Below are 13,266 nucleotides of genomic sequence, written 5' to 3'. Positions count from 1 at the left end.
ATACCGCACTACCTCCTCCATCTACAGCCTCCATAATTTCCTCGATGGAATTCATTAGAGCCAGCTCAGTGCTATGATCTGCTCTGAACTCATATTGCGATGGATCCAGAGACTCCGTGCAATAGAGAAAGGCACTGAGCTGGATGTTCATCACCTTTTCCAGGATTTTAGCAGGAAAAGGGAGCCGTGAGATAGGCCTGTAGTTGTTGGGTTCTTTAGGATCCAAATTCTGTTTCTTCAGAAGTGGAAGAACAGATGCTTGCTTCCAAATTTTTGGGAATATGCCTGATGCAAAAATAGCATTTAACAAGGGGGTCAAGGCCATTCCTAACACCTCAGGTATTTGTTGAATGACCCAAGCAGGACAAGGATCACTCGGGGCTCCCGAGCGAATCAAGGTCAAGACCTTAGTTGTCTCGGATGCCTCCAATGGTATAACTTGATTGAACATCAATGAGGAATCATTACTGCCTGATCCATTCATATTCAAGTTGACGGACTGTGCCTTTTTATTATCTTCAGTGAAAGAAGAAAATATCATTTCAACTTTATGTTTGAAAAAATCTGCAATTTTTTCGCAAAATAATGAGTTACTATAGCTCCTTAAAGCAGTAGGAGTAGATAGTTTTTTTTTACAATGCTAAAAAGATCTTTTGAATTGGAATTGGCCAGGGCTATTTTATTTGAAAAATATGTCGTTTTTACTTCCGCTAACAGCTGTTTGTACATAGTGATGCTGTATCTATATCTTTCCTTGTCTGCTTCACTATAATTTTTTCGCCACGCCCTTTCTAACAATTTACAAGCCAGTTTTTAACTCTGAGTGCTTCCGAGTACCAGGGGGCTGACGGTAGAGCTTGTTTGGGAGTCCAGTGTTTCCTAGAGGCCAGCTGATTACAAGATGTGGCTAGCCATTGGTTGTAGGCTACTGCGGCATTTTCAACTCCCATAGAGGAAAATTCCATCGAGCTACTAAGTACATTTCCAAGTTTGTTAATATCCAATTTTCCCCAGGCTCGGGTCACAATCTCCTGGGCTGATTTAATTTTAACTGGTTGGTTCCCCTGGCCATTCAATTCAAACTGAATAGCATTGTGGTCCGACCAAGGAATAGGAAGGATGGAAGTAATAACAAGGTCCTGATTATTCGAATAAATACCATCAAGGGTATGTCCTTTTTCATGTGTGGAGGCCTTCACCAACTGTGAAAGGCCACCGGCCCCCATAATTTGCTCCAAATGATTAGTAGCAGGGTCAACAAGATTTTCTAAATGGAAGTTAAAATCACCCATAACTGTGTAGGAGTCTAAACATAGTCCTTCTTCAAGTAAAGAGCCAACTGTCTCCAAGAAACCCTTTTTAGGACCTGGTGGACGGTAAACTAATATACCTTTAAAGGTCCTATAATCAATAGAATGAAAGTAAAAGGCTAATGCTTTGCAGGTCGTATTGGTGACAGGAAAAAAGGTAAGTTCCAGAGATTCATGATAAATAATAGCCAGCCCACCCCCTTTTTTATGTGGCCTGTCCAAGGTGTAACAATGAAACCCAGTAGGTGTAGCCTTTACAAGAGCTGGTTAAGAAGCATTATCTGTCCAGGATTCGGCAATAAAAGCCAGTTTTATTTCTAATTCTTCTAACAGTAGGGCACATTCCAAATTGTGCTTCATCAGAGATCTAGCGTTAAGTAATATACATGTTAATGCGCATGGACTGGGTGCAGCCATCTTAGAGTCGATCACCACTCTAGGGCCAAATGCTGGTAGATTGAGAACATGGGGGAGTTCCTGCCTACAACTACCGCAAGAAGGACTCTTCATGCCTTCGATACCCAGACAAAGATCAAGTGGACGGCGTAACGTACCCCTCGCAGGATTTAGCTCGAATAGCTCCTCGCTGGTGTATTTTATACATTTTGTGGTGGAATGGCCAGGGGGACTGGCCCTGTGCCCGGATGGCATGCGGACGGGCGCAGACATGCTTGCCTTTGGCTCGCCTTCGGCGCACCAGCGGTGTGCCTGCTGCGCACGTCCGCATCAGCATGTGGGCTAAATAGCCACGCTTCCAACAACTAGACCGCTGACCTGCTGCTAAGCGGTTCGGCGGTTCGATCCAAGCTCCCTCCTCCAAAGTCACCAGCAGTACAATGTTAAAAACTATGTGAAGCAAGATATTTAAAAGCAATGAACAATGTTAAAATTCAAGGTAAGGTCAGGAGCTAAGTTAGGGTCTCACCTAGCGAGCATTCAACACAGCTTGGCCAGGGAACCAGTGCTGCGCATCCGCGTCAGCTGGCAGGCTAAATAGCCATGCTTCCAACAACTAGACCGCTGACCTGCTGCTAAGCGGTTCGGCAGTTCGATCCCAGCTCCCTCCTCCAAAGTCACCAGCAGTACAATGTTAAAAACAATATGAAGCAAGATATTTAAAAGCAATGAACAATGTTAAAATTCAAGGTAAGGTCAGGAGCTAAGTTAGGGTCTCACCTGGCGAGCATTCAACACAGCTTCGCCAGGGAACCAGTGCTCCATTAGCCATTAAGACGGCCTCCATTCTGCCTCTTTTAAAAAAAACAAATCTGGACAACACTAATACCAATATCTCTAGAACCATCTCACGTCTGCCTTTTCCCACCAAGACAGTGGAGAAAGCCATCAATATTGAGATGATTCACTTCATTCAGAAAAACATGCTCTTCGATGCCACCCAGTTCAGCTTTAGAAGCCATCATAGCACAGAACTGGTATTGGTAACTGCCTCAGAAGAGATCAGACATACCCTAGAGGCCAGAGGAAATGCTGCTCTAATCGTATTAGAGCTCTCTGTAGTGTTTGATGTAGTGAACCATAGCCTTCTTATCGACCATCTTTGTGCCTTGGGAATCGAGGGCCTGGCCCTAAGCTCCTTCAGTCTTTTCTTGCTGACAGAGTTCATTTTTTAGAACTTAATGGGACAAATCTTCTGTTTTCCCTCCTCTGTAGGATTTCACAGGGCTGCACCCTGAGTCCTACCCTTTTTAACCTGTGTGTCACTCCTCTGGATAAATTGATGACATTCTTTGGATGCAAAGTAGTGTCATACGCAGATGACACATCAATTTTGGTGTTGATTGCAGGGAACCAGGGCAGGGTGGCCTCCCTGTTTCATGACTGCATACCGAATGCTGGAAAATGGATGGCTAGGAACTGTCTAAAACTAAACTGAGACAAAACTGAGATTTTGCTGTTCTGGTAAACATTTCTTTTTGGTCCCCAAAGTGGTGGACTCAGGAACCAGGGATACTGCCCACATCAGCGGCCACAGTTAAAAACGTAGGACTATACTTTGATAACAAACTTTCTTTGAAAGGGCAGATTAAATGTATCTCTTCCTCCTTTTTTATGTTATGTTATGTTAGCGGAGCTTGCATAGCGCATGGCTACCCCTGCAACGGGGCATCCCAGCGCTAGCGGACAGGCAGCAGTGGTGGAAGGCTAGGTGGAAGGACAGACAGAAAATGCCTATAGTGTATGGCGCCACGGGCAGGAACGCACAGCGCAGGTGTCCCCTGGTAATCTGTTTCCTGAAAGCCCAGTGATTTTTAAGTACCTGCCACTTTTTTGGCCTGCAGTTGAAAGGAGAGGGAGTTGTCCATCAGGACCCCTAAGTTCTTAAGTGTGTTTTTCAGCTGGGGAGGGGGACCCAGTACAGCAGGCCACCACTAATAGTCTCACTTGTGAGAGTCTCTTCCAACCAAGAGCACTTCAGTTTTTGAGGAATTGAGTTGGAGGTAGTTTTCCGTCATCCAATCTGAGATTGCCAAGACATCCTCCAGGAACTTCAGTTGGTCAAGGGTGGGGTTGTTAAAGAAGGTAAATAGCAGCTGAGTGGCGTCCGCATAAGATATCATACTGATCTCCTGGAAGAGCGAAAGTACACGTTGAAGAGTGTAGCGCTCAACGCAGAGCTCTGGGGTGACGCTACAGCAGAGGCGGTACGTACTGGACTGGTATGGAGGGGCATGGATCTGGAAGGAGCTATCAGATTAAAAAGGCAAACCAGGCTCAAGCTGTGCCGCTGACCCAGAGACGTTGGAGCAGAATCTCATGGGAGGACGTGTAGAAAGCCGCATTCAGATCGAGCAGCACCAGTGCTGCTGTGGTATTGCCCTCATCCAGTGCCACTCTCAGCTGCTCTGTGACTGCCAGCAGAGTAGATTCTGTGCTGTGTTTAGGCTGGAAACCATTTTGTGACCTGTCCAGAATCTTATTTTCTTCCAAATACTTGGTTAGGATGGTGTTAACATGGGATTCCATGACCTTAGCCAAGTAAGGAAGCAAGGAGATAGGCCGTAAATTCTCTGGGGCAGATGCATCCAGTGAAAGCTTTTTCAGTACTGGAACAACCTTGGCGTGTTTCCAAGATGTGGGGAGCACTGCTGACTGGAGTGACGTATTGATCAGTGTCCTGCCCTCCGTCAAGATGCAGCCTTGGAACTTCCTGAAAGTGTCAGGTTTTACATGATCGTCAGGGAAACCTGATTTCACCTTATTTGACAGAGTTTCCATGTTATTACGGGACAAATGAGGAAGATCTTGAAGCGAGAGAGAGGGATCCAGTGCGTAGATGGATGGCCATGTTTTAGGTGCCACACTTCTCACGTCAAGAGTCGTATAGATACAGTCCACTTTATTAACAAAGTAGCGGGCCAGAGCTTCACAGTGAAGATTAGTGGAGATGATAATATCAGTTCCTACTAGGGGTTTTGTCATATCGTTTAAGAAAGAAAAAATGGCTTTGGAGGGGTTGGAGCTTGATGCAATTAATTTAGTATAGAATGCACCTTTAGCCTTTTGGACAAGTTTGTTGTAGGCTTTGATCGCCAGCCTGTAGATTTTTTTTGCTGTGGGATCATAGGTACGTCTCCAGATGCGTTACAGGGATTTACACTGTTTTTCCCTGCCTTTTATGTTCAAAACTCTCAGGAAAATCTTTCTATTTATCTCCTTAGATCTATGGATATCAGTTATTACGTCTCTCATCTTTTCCAAGTTAGATTACTTTGGTGCCTTATTTTCTTAGCCTCCAGAAAACATCCCTACATAAATTACAGATTATTCAAAAGGCGGCTGCCCGGCTTCTTATGGAAATCCCTAAGTACAGGTCGGTCTCCCATGTTCTCCCTGCACTTCATTGGCTCCCAGTAAAAAAAATGGATCGAGTACAAATCTTAATGCTTTGCTTTTAAGGCATTGCATAGTGACAGCCCTGATTTGCTGAAGCAGTACGTTCAATGATACATCCAAAAAAGATCTTTACGATCCGCTTCCTTAGCTAACCTTGTTATCCCTAAAGTATAAAGAGCCTTTTGGGCAGGCAGAAGCTTCATTGCCATTACTATGAGACTCTGGAACACTCTGCCATTAGAGTTAACAAAAATATCTAATTTTCTAGTTTTCCTGAAAGTGCTAAAAACCTGGTTGTTTCACAAATAGATTCTAAGTGCTAAGTAGCTCTCAGACCTCTATCTCAGGCATTCTTTTCCTCTCTCGCCTCCTCCCCGAATGTTAGTGCCTAAACATCCCTGGGTAGTAGTGCACTGTACAAATTTCCATTTAATTCCAGTTTATTTCACTCATACACATACAATTCTCAGACACCTACTTACACGCTGATCCATTCACACACCCACTCGGATGTCATATGTTAGAAACAGTATCACTCATTACTAGTTTAGAAAGAATATTAATTTAACTTATGCACGAGCTTACTATTTATCTTTAAGTCTCAGAAACATTTGTAATAAACACTTTCACTTACTGGATGATGTCATCAGTGATGTCACTGGCCATGTCATGAGTGATGTAATATGCGAAATCATATGCAGTGCATGGCGAGGGTGTAAGATATAGTTAGCCCAACTATAGCTGCTGAGTTTTGTTTCCCAATGGTGTTCTACGATTGAAATCTGAGCCCTCTCTGTATTACTTATGCACATTGCATGTGGCTCCACCAATTTCCTCTGTGGGTACGTGTGTGCCTGCATAATCCTCAGATCGATTCTAGAGGTGCCACTGCAAGCATATAAAAAGGCCTCATGTTGCAAACTTGAGCTCATGCACACATGGTATCTGTGTTCCTCATCTAATTGAGCCAGTCGATCTCATAAATCAAACGTTGAGAGTGAATGTATGTTCTGCTTTCTTGGTTCTGATATCATTTGCCATGCAAACGGTTCAGCTTCATTAAAACCAATCATATCACATCATACCATGTGTCACATTTCACAGTAAAAATAGCCAACACTAAATAATGGAAACGACTGCACTTCCCATTTAGTGTCATACTCGGTTTCAAGAATATTCGCCTCTGCTAAAAAAAGTTCTCTGTCTGAAAATGATTGACATAAAAGTATATAACATGATTAAACCTGTAAGTCAATGAGATATTTTGTTGGTGAAGAATAACGTTAACGCTAGAGCGAGGATTTATTTGATAGGAAAACAAAACGAATACACGCACTGAAAAAGCCAATAGGTATCGCCAGGGCAACTTTGCAATATCTTTAATGTATTTTTGTAAATATTTGCAATCATCTTTAAAAAAGAATACAAAATGAAAAATGCAACTGTTTAAAGGTGGCATGTATATGTTTTCTTTGTTGGTAGGTGTGCACATGTGCTCAAGCTAACTACTGTCACGCTCGGTGAAAGGAGCCACAGGATTAAGGGTACTGCCCTGAGACTTGACCTGTGCTGTTTGCTGTAGTTAGCATATTAGGAGTTGAATCAAAATACGAATGACACTAGAAGAATCCAATAGATGAAGAGAACTGGCTGTAAGCCCCAGCATATGTGTGGGTGTGTTTGTGTATGTGTTGTGAGTGTGTGTGTATATATGTATTTTCATTATTCATTTAAATTATGTATTTATTTACATCTTTATATATTGATTACTTGACCAAAAGCATCTAAATATTTTAAAAATGAAAGGCGTAAAAGTAAAAACCAGAAAAGCATATATACATTGCAGAGTAAAGATCTGATGAGCAGGTATATAATAAGGAACATCTCAATATCAGGTGGCAACAGTAAGGTGAGTTCAAGAATATTCTTGGAAAGCCATAGGACTGGAACTTAGGGCCCCATTAGGATGTCGGGCGGATCGCCACCGATCCGCCCGAAATCCGTGGCTGCCACCCATTTCCCCCTGCCATATTTCTATGGGGGGGGGGGGACCATGGCGGATGGAAACACCGTCCGCAGCTTTTCCGCCCGGTTGAAAAAGCCGGGCTTGGGAGGCCCAGTATCTCCACCCACCCAGGGGGCAGAGATCCTGGGCCCCCTGCATTTCAAAGTATAATGTGGCAGGCACCGCGCGGTGCCTGTCACGTTGTGCATTGAAATGCATGATGTGCATTTTTGCATTGCGGCACCACCCGCCGCAAAGTTAAAAATGCGAGATGCGCCCGCCAGTGTGGCAGGCGCATCCAAATGGCCCTCACGGGACCCTCGCCCTTATGGCAGGCGTTCCCTTTTTACATCAGGATGGCGGGCGGAAAAAGTCTGCCCTCCATCCTAATGACCCCCTTAACAACAACAACAACAAAGGAGTTTATAAAGCGCCTGGTGACGCCATCTCGGCGTGTCCCCGCGCTGTGGAAAGAAGTCAGGTGCATAGATGGAGTTACAGGGAGAACAGGTGAGTTTTTAAGCTTTTCCTGAAAGCAGTCTCCGAGTCCGCTAGTCTAATCTCCATAGGGAGAGCATTCCATTCTTTGGCGGCCATAACCCGAAAAGAGTGGCCACCCATTCTGGCCTTCCTGATACGGGGTACTGTGAGCAAGCCAGTTCCCCTGGAGCGAAGAGTTCTAGTGGGCTCATAGGGAATGGCTAAGTCTTTCATGTAGGAAGGAGCTTTTTGGGAGATGATCCTATAGCATATTAATAATGCTTTAAAAAGAATTCTCTTTTTTATGGGTAGCCAGTGGAGGGTATCTAGAGATGGTTTGGAAGGGGCTCTCTTGGGAAGCCTAAGGACTAGACGTGCTGCTGTGTTCTGCAGGACTTGAAGTCTCCTGATGTTTTTTTGCGATGTTCCGAGCAGAAGCACATTCCCATAGTCTATTCTGGAAGTCACGAGCGCTTGGGTCATAGTGCGCCTTGCTTCAAGAGGGAGGAGATCCAGGGTGCGGTTAAGGGTCTTTAAGACCCCGTAGCATTTACCGACCACCCTGTTCACGTGGCAGTCGTAGGAGAGTTTAGGGTCAACCCAAATCCCCAGATTTTTGGCTGCTTCACAGGGGGTGGGTAGCGGTCCCAGACAAGAAGGCCACCACTCCTTGGTCCAGCTAGAATCCCTACCTCCCATAACAAGAACCTCTGTTTTCGAGCCATTAAGCTTCAGGCAGTGTTGGGTCATCCAAACCGCCAGAGCTTGCATGCAGGATTTAAAGTTGTCTGGAGAAACAGAGGGAGCTTGGGATAGGGAGATGAGAAGTTGGGTATCGTCGGCATATGAGACTAATTCAATGCCGAACGATTGAACAACTTCAGCCAGAGGGGCCATATACAGATTGAAGAGGGTGGGGCTCAGGGCAGAGCCCTGAGGCACCCCCTGTTCCAAGGCAATGCTGTCAGAGAGAGAAGCACCTCTCTGAACCTGAAAGCAGCGGTTGGTGAGAAATGCCTTTAGCCAACCCAAAGCTTCCTGGGTGACCCCGGCTTTGTTCAGACACTGTAGCAAGATGGAGTGTGCTACAGTGTCGAACGCCGCACTCAGGTCCAGCATTATAAGTGCCATGGTCTGTCCTGCATCTACACCTGCCCGTAGGGTTTCTGTCGCTCTCAGTAGGGCGGTTTCGGTAGAATAGCCTGCCCTGAATCCTGATTGGGAGCTGTGAAACGCACCATTGGATTCTAGATGGGCCATAAGTTGGCTATTAGCTATTTTCTCAGCCACCTTCGCTAAGTAGGGTAGCAGCGAGATGGGCCGGAGATTTTCCAGAGTGTCCTGACTGATGTTGGGTTTCTTCTTTATCGGCAGCACAATAGCTTTTTTCCATTCCATAGGGAGGGTAGCCGTAGAGAAAGAGAGTTGGAGGAGTGTCTTAAAGAACTCTTAGGCTGTAGGAAAAAGCAATAACGATGTTCAGTAGATAGAAAGAGGTGAAACATTATCAGCTGAAGAGAAAGATTACGGTTTTGGGGGTATTAAGATTAAAGTTACATAGGGGTAGTTTAGGAGTAAGGTTTTATTATCCCAAGTGTGGATAAAGTGAAGTTGGGAGAACGAATGAGACGAAGGGGGTAGCAAGCCCAAATCTGCTTCTTCCAGTGAATAGGATGGAGTTGGGGAGGATGGGGGTCGAGCCTGACCTGCAGAAGGTTAGCATATAAATGCTGTGACTCCCCGTTGATAGGCCCCTGTTTGATATTTAAGACAATTCATGCTTAAGCCTTCATAATTATTTTTCCACAAAAGGTGGTTAGGCCAAATTCGCATCTGTTTTCTTCTTATATTGTTCTAGCCCAGTACAGTATACAATTTTTCAGTCACGACGGGAATATTATCATAATGAGACTCATAGTCACCACATGTTGTGAACTAGAGAAATACTTATTTTTTTCAATTGAATTATGTTAGGGTGGACTAGCACACTGAGTCTAACAGGCATATGCTGTGATATGCATAGTTGGTAACACATTAACACAGTCTACTTGGGCATGACAAGTACATTTTGGGATTAAAGGTACTTAAAATGGGCCCAGGTTCATCAGACAACAATGTTTTACCTCCTAGTGCATGGATACATGATATCAGCTGCTGGCAATGCTGTGTCCAAAGGGTTAGTTTAATATATGTACATATGTGGAACAGTTGCTTAACTGCAAAATGATAAATATTAAAGATATGAAGTAAAGTACAAATTTTGATAACTGATAGACATCCCACAGGTTTTCTAAACATAAGGGATGTATAAAGATAAACATTCCGAACAACATTTTTAACGCACATACAAATGGTGGTGATCAGTTGATGTGACACTGTGAAGCAGAAGGATTGTATGTCTGGACTGGTACAACAGGCATACCTGTCAGACAGATAAAAGAAGGCCAATATTTGCCTTACAGAGTACCATACGATGTGGCCAGATGTGTGCAGTATAGCGTAGTTTCAAAGGGGTGTTGTGCAACTACAGCTGTGAAAAGGGTAACATAATCACATGGTTTCATTACATAGACAATCAAAAGTGATCAATGCATTGCATTGGATTTCAGGAATTTGTGTCCTGGGTCAGAAAAATGTGCATGTTTTCATGAAATATGAGTGTAGGCATAAGGTTGTTTGTATCTTAGAATAATCTACTTCAAACACAAATAGTATTGCACCATACTGGTTAATTTATTTTCCAGTTACTCCTTCGCTTTGGTTTGTAGTTTCAAATCGGTATTAATATCTCATATTTTCAGTTATGTCTTACAGGTATTACTGATAGTTTCTTCTTACTCTTCCCATGTATGCGTGTTGCCAGACCGTGGTTCCTTGGAAAGAAAAAAAACTGAGTGCCACAGGTATGTTGTGAGAAACTGGGTTACTGGTTGACGGGGGTGACACCTGACTCAAGCAGCAACCATAATTCTTGTCAGGACGAGGCACAAGCAAACCAAAAATGAACCTCTGCTCAAACCTCTGTAGCTTAGCACAGAACAGACATGCTTAACCTAGAAGCAATGTGTAAAGTATGTATGCAGCACTTTAAACAGAAATAAAGAGAAAAGAAAACAGAAGACAACATCCACAACAGTTTAAAAACGTAGAGTCAATTTTAGTAAATAACTCAAGACCAAAACAACAAAAATCCAATCATTTGAATCGAAGATATTCACGTTTAAAGATTTCAGTGAAAATAGCACAAAAAAGTACAAAGTGCCAACTCTGGATTTCTGGTAATGCAGGACTGGGACAAAGTCCTAAAGTCAAAGTTGAGAGCTACCATGATGGAGCATGGTTTGACCACAGGGACCCACCTAAGTTTGCCAAACACAGTACATTTTTCTTGATTCTTGGTCTGTGTGGCATTTGCAACACTTTTGAAGCATTCCTGTAACATAAAGGCTGGACACAGGAAGACTGTTTCTTCCATAATGTAACACATCCATCACAGGCAGGCATTATCACAAACTGCTCAAGTTCACATCTGAATCTTGTTATAGAACCAAGTGACATGGATACATGACATAAGTAAGATTCTGTTAATGACCTATTACAATTCTACTACTGATACAATGCAAGTAGTTTAGATTAGAAAATGCTTTATTCGATTTCACAAATTAATAAAACCATAAAAGCAGCAATTCATCACGAATATACAAAGATACTTAAGTTAAGAACAACTAATGCATTTTCTTTTCCACAAAATACTTTTTAAAAAACCCAACATGGTTCCTACACAATACTCATCATCCAATAATTGCAATGATAGAAGGGCCGGTCGGCATTGCCGCCACAAACCCTGCTTTAAAAAGGGTTTAATCCATCTGGCCAGTTCAATAGCGTAAAATTTACAAAAAAAGATCACGTGTAATAAGGATTGATTGGATAAATTATCACACAGACATTTAATAAGCGTTCTGGACCAATCATCGGTGTTCGGGAATGTGACCAGGCGAAAAGAATCGAAACCTCGTCAAAATATACCTGTCATATCCCCTTAAACACCACACTAAATAGGGCTGGATGGTGGTAGAAACCAAAGTAAGTTGGTGTTTCATCACTGATTTTTTACTTACCTCCAGTCCCAATTGTTTGATTCAAAATGATTCAAACATAATGCTTTAAGATCTTTTCTAGAAATATTAAGTAAGGAATCAGGGTTACTAAAAATTTCTGCCTACCCAAATCATTTGAGAGATTACAGATGTAATTCAACCATAGGATCTTTCTCCTTTGGTCCAGACCCATAGAATCTTTAATTATGTCCAGGTTCAATCCTAGATCTGGTGACGTCCAAATTGGTTTTCCTTTCCGCTCGGCTTCGAGCGCCAAGCACCGACGGACAGAGCGGGGCCTCAATTTCCCGAGCGGTTGCCGGGCGAAGTGAGGTTTTCACCCACATAAAGCTGGGTAGAAGATTCCTTTCCCGTCTTCAGTGGACATAGAGGTTCCAAGTCTTGGGGTGATACTTGTCTTCCTCAAAGTACACTGCACAATTTTGATGTAACTTATGTTTTTCATATTTGTACACCCTTTACACTGTGTTGCAGTAGCTTACCATCTCCAAGGTCCTGATGAAAGCTGGAGTAATACTCCATCTAGCTGAAACTAGTTGACCATTCTGCACAGCGCCATAATGTAGTTTTACTTACTCACTACCAGGCGTGTTTTTAATCTTGACACCTACACTTATCCCGGTAAGCAATCGCTTTGGTCTAGGTAGTCATTTTTAACAAGCACCTTCTTCATAGCACTGCACTTTTTTTCTGCACTCTACTCTGGGCACAACTGTGGCGAAACACGCCGTTTTCCAATTCCGCACGGCCATACGGACGGTACATGGAGTGACTGCCCACCCCTTCATGATGATATGCCGCCACGAGGGTGGTCTGATGGGATATTTCTAGCCCAGTGTGACCCAATACACTTTTCCACACGGGTATCCTTGCAATTCCTGTTCTCTATGTAGGACAGCACACCACTATTTGACCTGGTCTCCTCTTTCTGTGTTTTGTATCAGTATAGGGGCATGAGTAGACAGGTCGTTAAATTATTTCCCCTTTTGACCCTCTGCACACCTGTTTTTAGACGTCCAAATTTATGCCATAATAGTATCGGTTGTATTTTTATAACATCCGTAATATAGCGGATCCCCAGTTCGCTATGACAGTTAAAAACGGGTGCACTTTAGGCAACGGCTAAAATAAATCTTAAAAAAGCATTCTCTACTACTTGAATTGGTAAAACATCATGGAATCCCCAAACCCCTGCTCCATATGTAGCCACACTGATACACTTTGCCTGATAAATCTTCAATAACATTTCCAACAGTCTCTTGCCCATCTTTTGTACGAAAATCATCACAGCTGCCGTCGACCTCTTAAATAGTAAAGCCCTGTTCTTTTTCGCTGGTCCCCAAGAGCCTGAGTCCTCCAATAAAATTCACAGATAGTAAAAAGTTTTTGTAGGTTCGATTTTGTCTGCCAGGGCTACAAGAGTGCAGGACCTACTCTTATCCTTACCGTAAGACATGACAGATGTGTTCTTGACATTGAGCTTCGAACCCTTGAT

The sequence above is a fragment of the Lissotriton vulgaris genome, chromosome 5 (genome assembly GCF_964263255.1).
Source record: "Lissotriton vulgaris chromosome 5, aLisVul1.2, whole genome shotgun sequence".
Classification (NCBI taxonomy): Eukaryota; Metazoa; Chordata; class Amphibia; order Caudata; family Salamandridae; genus Lissotriton; species Lissotriton vulgaris.
The sequence above is the reverse complement of the archived record's forward strand: the minus strand, read 5'-3'. Positions refer to the sequence as shown.